We start from the raw sequence: 9,591 nt of genomic DNA on the forward strand, positions 1-9,591 counted from the left end.
TCGCCAGATCGTACCGAAGACAACGACTAATCAAATGATGATACAAACCATTACAGCATGTGTTAGGATCAAGGGTAAAATTATGCTCTTCGGAAATCAAAAAGATGGGCCAGATGGCCATCAACGGCAGCATTGTGGAGTGGCTACCGATTAGGAAAGCGATTAGGAAATGGTTCACCTTTCCGGTAGCGAGGTGCACTGAAAGCGGCAAAGCTGAACGGGAGCTGAGCAATGGGACGCGCCTGCTTTACTGTTCCATACGGTGACAACTTGCAGGACCTGGACCTGAACCGGGAGGCAATGACAATCAACCTGGTGCAAGGTCAATCGCTGCACCACGAGAGCCCTTCCTCCGGTGACATCGCGAGCAGACGCTCGGAATTGTAAGGAATCAAATTGAAAAAGAGTTGGTTGGTTGAAATGGTTTAAATGGAGTGGAGGGACATGTTTGATTGTTTGGTGAGAAATGGAAAAGGAATAATTTCACACAATCATTTTTTCAAACGAGGCTCTGTAACCGGGCGGTTTAGCTATCAGAGCACATGGCTGGGAGCTGGCTTATCAACCACTGCATTCGCCAGCAGCAATGTTCATGCCGCGAAGAAAACAAAAATGTGTAGCTATCGAGCCTCTTTGATAAAGTAAAGATGGGTAGCATTAGAATGACATGGAAGAGCATTTTTGTATGCTAGGGAAAGAGAAAAATCATGAAATTCAAAATAATCCTGCTTTCGTGCGTAGCTCTGTAACCGGGCCGCTTACCTAGTAAAATAGCAAAAAGGAGCGTCCGAAAAAGGAAAAAGGAAGGATTTAATGTCTCATTTTGACAAGCTGCTGCAATATCCAACTAGTTCCATAAACTATATGTTGCCTTGTTATTCTGAATTAAATCAGGCATTGAAAATTGAAGAGAAACCATGAATCCTGGCAATGCTTTTGTGCAAATGTCTTTTCCTGTAAATACTAATTTGCTACTGCATATTATATCTTCCACGAATACATTAAAACAATATCCCACAAAGCTGTCCACGAACACGAAGGACGCGTATCATTTACAAACTTCTGCGAATCCGCAATAAATCTGGTTGACTGTTTGATAACGATATTTCGACACATTCCTTTCATCAGCCGGGCGATTGGGGATTCCCAAACAGTTACATTGATTCCACCAAATTAAAAACCTCTCATCGACCATCATGGCTACGATGAAACCCATCAGCAGCAGCAGAAGCAGCAACAGCACCACTAGCTCTACCACTGCAACGAGGCACAAAACTTTTCATAAACCCGATTGATCAATAATAACGATCGCTTGGTGGTCGCTTCGTGGAATCGCGAAAAAAAACTAATGGAACGCGGCGTGGCATCATCGAACTGCGCTCCCGGATGTGCTCCCACATTCGATCGAGTGACCTGATAACCGTAGCCGGAAGCATCGCGAATCCTCTTCTGCACTACGCGTTCCAGCTCAAGTGACATACACACGCCAACACACGCCCACGCACACACATCGAGCACCACAAAAAAAAGCTCGGAAAAACACGACAAAAAAATCGCAAAAAAAAACTCCGATCGGATGCCGACCAAGAACTACGACGAGGCAAAACGGGGAAAGTTTGGTGCCCGAGACCGAAACGAGACCAACGGCAATGACCACCCTTTTCGCCATCCCCCTATTACCAGGTGATAGTGAGGTGGAGGCGGTTTCCGGGGGCCTCTCTTCAGTCCATTAGTCGAATGGATCGCCAGGGAGTTGCGAGCCACCGTGGAGCGAGTGCGAAAACCATGTTTCAGCGAGCAGCGGTTAGCCTTCCGTTCTCCTCGCGTCTCTCTTTTTCTCTCTCTCCGCTATCATCGAAGGAATGCGGCCACAAAACCCAAAGAAAGACGAATGACCTTCGCCTCCAGTTCTGCTGACTAACGCAACTAAAATGAAGTCCTTGCGTCCGTTCGTCCGTTCGTGTGTGGGGCCTGGTCTGTACCTTCCGGCAGTTCCTGCCAGTAGAAATGAAAAATTGAATCCGCTTTTTGCGTTTTCCAGGTTTTCCCTGGACTCACAGAGAGACAGAGAGAGACAGTGAACTGCAGTCGGTGATGCATCGATGCGCACGCAAAACCCCGAAACCACCGAACCGCCAACTGGAAAGCAAAGCACTCTGCGCTCTGCTCGAGGCCAGTACCAGAAGCATTTCGGGGGCAATCGGGGAGAGGAGAACAAGGTTTCCCATCCGTTTGGCTGCTGGCCGCCTTCGGTGCTTCGGATTCGAAGAAAGCAAAGCGAAATCATAATGGATTATTGCACTTCTTCGGCTCTTTCTCCGTGCCATTCTCCTTCTCGAGCTTCTGCTGCTGCGGCTCGGTGAACCAGTTCCTTGTAATGGTTAAGGGAGCTGGTTCCTGCGCCCCACCGCCAGACAGCAAAGTAATGGTTCACGGCCAACCGACCATTGAACAACCATTTACCAGCCAGCATCTCGCAGTGCTCATGGTTTTTGGGTGGCATAGAAAGCATAAACCTCATCACCTCAGCCACCACAAACCGAGTGCTTCTTCGGTCCTCTGGTCGTCGGTTCGGAGAGAGAGAGAGAAAGAAAGAGAGAGAGAGAGAGAGAGAGAGAGAGAGAGAGAGAGAGAGAGGTTCCGCTTTTGTGATTTTCGCTTCCATCCCGGAGCTAGCGTGTTAAATAGTTACTTTTTAATTTGGAAATGGGTGCAGCGTCCGCACCGTCGACCAACGGTCACCACTCGATAGTTTAAAGAGGTATCCCACCTACTCCCCCCCCCCCCCCCTCTTTCCATTCCCTTTTGTAAGAGTGAAATGGAATTTGCGAGCAACGGCGCTTGAAACACGAGATGAAAAGAGAGAAACAAAAGGATTCGAAGTAGTTGAAAGGTTTTACTTGAAATGGGCCGGGAATGGATGCCAAATTGGTAGCTCGGGATGTTGGCAGCAGCATCAGCAGCGATTCCATTTCTCAACAACTCATCTGGAGGAAGGGTAGCGGCAATTCAATTATTCAAACATCCCGTGCCACCGAACAGACAGGCCGGCACTCATTTGTACCGCATCATCAGCCATTTGTTAAGCTTATGGTGCATTAAGAACGAGCATACGCATCCCGCGCAGTTCCCGCGGAGCATAAGCGATTGAGCTTCATAAATATTGAATAATCGGACCGAGGGCCCCGTATCGGGGGCATTATCGTTCTTCAACTCGCGGCATCCCTGAAGCAGCCAAAAATTGAAATTAATCGAACACATTTCTCATCGCTCGCCGGTTCCAATTGCGATTCGAACGCGCACCACATGTGGCCTCGCCTCGTGCAGAGCAGCCCTGCAAAATCGGCCACATCGGCGTTTGAGTTTGTTACATCGAGAAACAGGAAACAAATGAGAACGAACGAGAACGAACGAGAACGAACACAAATCGATCCATTGACTTTGGAGACCGCGAGTCCCCGTCACAGCTAGAAGCCGACTCGCTTCTCCTCCTTCTCACGAATCCGGAATCAATTCGATACGCGCGCAATAGAACGAGCACGAGTGCGCCATGGAGTGTAGAAAAACCGTTTAAATGGAAATGCGGAAGGCGGCGACTTTGCCTCGTCGGCAGCACCGGAGGAGAAGGGCGAAGGGGACGGTGACGGTGACGGTGAGGAAATCAAATAAGATTAAATGTAAATAGTGTGTTGCGTTGCGGCATCGCCTTTTGAGGCGCCTTTTGGGTGCCGTTAAGTGATGATCAACTTTTGCCACCAGTTTTTTTTTCTTTTTCTCACGAATCGCAAGTCGCGAGTCGTTCTCTCGCTGATCCCAGCATGATGTATTTGCTGCCAAAGTGTGTAAACACTATCAGGCCGCACCAGTGAGTCGCACTTCCCGTTCATTATGTCGTTAATGGACTGTTAAATGATTGAGTTCTGGGATGCATCGCAGGAATTTGCTGGAAAGCGCTCCACAAAAAAAGCACGTGACTGCAATTATGTTGTGGAAAGGTCACACAAACTGCGGAGCTATACGCCTTTGATACAAGACTGGTATCGGCGTCAGCTTAGTTGGTGCCTCGTTTCCATTCGCCATCGAAGCAAAGGCCTGATCGATATGGGCGCAAGAACGCGTTTCGAATGCGTTCACTGGATAAACAAAACCAGGATCCGTGGTGCCAGAAGGAGGTAAGCATGTGGACGATGTGTGTGTTGTGTTTTGTGGTTTTGTCCAAACATTTGCTTTCGTCGACCGCCCCGTTTCGATGGACGGCTACAGATCAAACGGTTGACTGATAGCGAGTGAACGTGTGGCACGTGCACGTCCTGGTCGTCGCCTCCATCGGTGGTCAACCGTCTCCAGCGAATCGGTTGCGGATGAATGGGTTCCATGATTTTCTTTTTCCATTGAAAGGGCAGCACGTGGTCAGCGATCGCTTAGCGACGACGCCACATCAACTCTTTCGCCTATTTTGGGTGGATTTTTTTTCTGGAATTTCTGCCGAAATACCATTTGAACGATAGCGTAGCAATGGACTTGCGGTTGAAGGTGCTGCGCGATGTGTTTTCTTTATGGTCTAGCGAGGCTAAAGGCAGACGAAGCCTTTAAAGGATGTTTTGCAATAAGCTCATTCAATGGTAGACTTTTAGAACCAATAGTTGATCTGTTATCGAGGAACTGCTCCACGTGAAAGTGTCACAACACCCAAAAAAAAAACTACGCATCTATCCGCAACGGACATCTTAAGGGGGGGGGATGTTTTGGATGCGAGTTTATGGGTGAACACTTTTCCAACTTTTCCTTCCAACTCGATTTGTAGGACGACCGGTCCGTACCGTACGCTCCACGTATGTCCTTCAATAAAACACGAAACGATTTCCACCGCATCCCCCCCTCAAAAAAGGGAGCAAAAGGTGTGAGCGTGTACGAATGCTGGCGTTGGTAGAGTTCAAGTTTCTGGTTCACTCCCCACCTCGCTCCTCTAGGATACATAAAACGGTTGTGTATGATATGGTTACCTCTAAAAAAAACCTCTCTCCCTCTCTCGAACAGAAGGTATGATGTGTGTTACGAGCGCCAACCATGGAAGCGGACACCTCCCGCTCGAGTTCCGTGCTACCGTGGTCCTTCCGGGGCCTTCCGGTACTTTTCGGTATTCTAGCTCGCTCGCCAAACGACCGCTTCCGTCCGGCGAAGGGTAAATGGCACCCGTGCAGTTAACGCATTGCAAATGAGGTGAAAATTTGTACCATTTCCTAAGCGGTATGTTCGGGGTGCTGGGGGTGACGTCTTTTCTTTCACCCCGTGCTCCTTTAAAGGCCTTGGAATTGCTTTTCTTCTTTTCTTTTCTTGGTCCTTTGCAGGCTATCGTCACGACGTCTCACTTTGTACGCTGCCAGCCGAGTGCTCGCCAGGCAACACACAGAGAAGAGTGTTGGTGCGATAGTTTGCAAAAGAATATTCCAAGTTTTCCAACCATGTTGAACTTGTTGTTGCGATGCTTTTGTTTTTCCTTCGAGCCATTCCAATTTTGAGCGATACGAAGCGAAGCGGATGAACTCATCAACCATCAAGCGGAAGGAATGTGAGAGTGAGGGTGGCCGTGGGTTGGGGTAGGCGATGTGAACACTGCACAAGACAAGCCTTCCGGGGTTTGGAACTCTGGCCAAGCCACTGTTGTCCACTATTGGGCGGACGATGATGGGGACGATGATGATATAAGCAGAAAACAAACTCTGCTCCGATGAGAGAAAAGGTAAATAAACAAAAGTTTCGTTTAGTTGCACAAAGCACCAAGCAAGTCAGATTGTGGTTTCTTCTTTTCGGTATAGTTTTCCGCATGGGCTGTACTATCGCGAGGGAGGGGGTTATGCGAGAAGTAAAATAGGTTTATCTTAGTTCTTTTTTTTCTATTATTGAAGTTAAATTGAGTCGTTGAAATGGTTCAACTAGATGGTGAAATGGAAGCGCCTGTATCGGTGGCTCTTTCGTTCGTTGCGCGCGTGTTCGCCCTGTTACGGTCATGCAGTCGATAGAGATTTTAGAACAGATTGTCATTTTTATGCTGCACCATTGTTTCACTTCCTTTCTTTAGCCTTTTGATCGGAGATAGTGATCAAAAACAATTCCTGGAAATTCTTTCACAATAAAGGCGCGCGTAATAAAGAGGTTGCTACGATTTGTTTCACAATGATGCTCGGTGGAATATTATGTTAGATGACATTCACATAATTTCCAATTCATATAATAATAATTTTATAACGCTTTATCCAAATGGAAACCAAATGAATATAAAGAAAATTTAATCGACATGTTGAACCTAATATTAATTTGATGATCGACTGTAACAGCAGAAAACATCTTAGGGCTTTAATAAGACAATGAATAGATCTTTAAAAACAATATTGCAACACTGACACTAAACCACTTCTCAGGTGCAACAGTTAAACTCCTCACGGCAATTACTCAAAATTCCACAATTGAGCTCATGAAAAAAAAGTCGTTCGTCCTTTTTTTGTTCACGCTTTACACTCGCACGCTTCATACAAAAAGACCACGACCACGTGTTCGTGTTTAATGATAAAAATTAAAACCACATACTGTTGCGGCTGCCGAGCTGCTGAAGCGGGATAAAACTCCAAATTGCAAGCGAAAAGTATTTTATTGTGCTCTTAGCGCAAACTATAACGGACACTTCCCATCATCATCACCATCACCATCATCATCATGATCGCTGCGCAGGGGAATTGCATTCATTCAATTCGACACTGGCAACTTTGTCAAACGCGCCCGTTGGGTCAAAAAATCCCTCGCTCGTCCGTTTTTGTTCGTCCAATCCCATCATACACCACAACACTAGCTGGGTTGGGTGGTGGGATTGTGAAAACTTTTTTTCCTCCCACCCCGCAGGAGAACTCATTCGAACATTCATCAACTCGTTCAGCCACCGCAGGAACGGCGCGCCCGCCGGATGATGCCGGATGCTGTCAGACTGACAGCCGCCAGAAGCCATACCAACGGTACAATCCGAAACGTATGTGTGCGAGAGTGAGCGAGAGAGAAAAAAGACGAAACATCGACATGTGCTAATGTGAAAAATGAAGGCGGAAAAACATTCTTCAAATTCAAAGTTTGAAGTACCAGCTGAATCACAGACAGATACAAGAGTGTGGTGACCGAATGGATGGCCGGCCGGCGGGAGTCGAGTGGCCCCCAGAATCCGAAATCCCATTATGGGCTCCCCCGGGAAGTTCGATAAGACAAAGTTTTAATTGAATTGCTGCTTGGCTCTAATTCGTCTTCCGACGCTTTGAAGATGTGGCCCCGCACCGGACTTTGATTCGTCCGGTGACCGCGTGCCAACAGAATTTGTGTGCCCATCCCGTCCCGTGCCACGTTTTTATCTGGCTTTTGCGTGTCCTGGCGTCACCATCCTCACCCCACCGAACGGCCTTTTTTCATTAAATTCGATCGAGGGGGAAGAAAGCAAACTTTCTATCACGCGAGGGGATGGTTGCGTGTTTTAGGCTGCGGCGAAGTGTTTGAGAGGGTTCGTGTTTCGATTGGCGCTCGAAAGGACATTTCCGGTGCCGGGTGCGGGGCCGCTGGCCATTGGTATCTGATCTATTTCAACTTTTCCTACCCACTGTCCGGGATAAAGGATCGACTAATTGATCCATTGTTTGATCCGGTTCCCTCCGTCGATTTTTGGGGTGTTCGACTAAGCAAGAGGATGAAAGGAATGCGGTGGGGGAAGGAATTTCCGATTTTACCGATGCCGATAAGTCAGTGTGGTGTGGGGAAGGCGAATGGGCGGTTCATTTTTCCGTGGCTTCACCACGTCACGTCGGTCAACCCGGAAACGGAATTCCTTCCCTTTCATTCATTGGATAGTCTTCTCGCTTGGCTCGTCTTGCCACCGCGGTGGTACGTGATTGAAGTTGCGTTTCCTGCTCAATCTGGAACCGGATTTTAGGGCTGGATCGTGAAAAACTTCCCCCTTTCGGTGGTACGAAAGTGAGGTGAAAACTCGGGCTGACTTGCACATCAGTGCCTTGCTTGCTGTGGCTTGCAGTGCCCGTGATAGAGCTGTCCGTCTTGACCGGGATGAGCAAGAAGTACAAATCAAACCATCACTCTTTCGCGTCCCCCTCCGACAAAAAAAAACCAGGACCAGATGGTTAAAATCTCAATCCATGCATTCTTGTATCAGCGGAACAAGAACATCACGCTGCACTTCTTGTGACTCAGTTTTGGTTAGGATGGAAAGAGAAATTAAATTTGCACGAAAAACAGTGAAAATTTCTAAATTTACTAAATTAGACAAATGACCAAATGAGCGTCAGTTAAATGCACGACTGATGGATAGATCTTGGATACATTTTTTCCGTCAGACGATCTATTGTGAACTGTGAACGATATTAATAAACTTCTGACAATCATTCCTACGATTAATTTGCACATTTTTCCTCATTATTCAACGGTGCAAGCGCTCGATAATTGGTTTTTGATTGAAGATCTGACCTGAAATATGTGCAATTAAAGGGGGGGGTCAATGGAGAGAAGAGCAATGGTGCTTCGAGCTTTGTTCAGCTTTTTTTAACATACATATTGACGGACGAGCCGTATGTTTAACTTTTTCCAGTTAAACATTATAAATAGCATGTTTAATTGCGATCCATGTGGTCACAATATTGGATTGCATCATGCATCTTTTTCATCAAGGTCTTTCTCTGTTTCAACTTTCTGCATATGCTCCCCAAAAGACAGTGACGATTGTCCATGATGTTGTCCATGGATCCATGGAAATTGAATCTCATATGCATAATATTCTCATCTTTGCTATTTTCTGTAGAATAATAGTCCGGTATTATGTTCTAGAGAACCAGAATCCCAATAACCAGAATCTCACTTAAGATTAGCATTCAGATTGCTTGGACCGCACACCGTACCCAACATCGTTAGAATCAACCACAGCAAAGCTTACTACGCTGAGTGACAGATTATATGCTCCTATCAATGCCTTGAACAGCTCCATCGCACCATCAACCAGAGCCTCGCGTGATCAGTTATTCTGTAATATTTTGATTTCGGCAGGCACTCTCGACCACCTCTCCTTCCCTGACCTCGATGACATCCATCCATCACACGATGACACAGGGAAACTATTTTTCATCATCACACACAAGCGCCACGCTGCTGTTGAAATCATTTTGCTCCATCTGCTCTACGCTCTAGGCTCGTCACTTCGTTTTTCGTCACCATTTGCCAGGCGAACTAAAGGCGACCAGCTAAAGTGTTGTCGCTGACAAGCAGCCGCCGAGTGTTACTTCTATCACGCCGGAACACCGGAAACCAAGCGAAACACGCTAGCAACATATCCGCAACTTTAAGACGCGGACACTGCTAGCGAAAGAAGTCACAAACAACGTAGCCGGAAGTGGCTTCTGCTCCTTCTGCTGCCTTCCGGAAAGTTGCCAAGTCACGTGCGCGTCCCTCATCTTTATGTTCGCCTTTTCCTTCCATCACCTCTCCCCCGCCACGGGAGATTCTATTTTTTCCTCTTTCCTTTATTTAAAGAAGAAACAAAACATCAAGCAGTCAGGA

The sequence above is a fragment of the Anopheles aquasalis genome, chromosome 2 (assembly GCF_943734665.1).
Source record: "Anopheles aquasalis chromosome 2, idAnoAquaMG_Q_19, whole genome shotgun sequence".
NCBI classification, from domain to species: Eukaryota; Metazoa; Arthropoda; class Insecta; order Diptera; family Culicidae; genus Anopheles; species Anopheles aquasalis.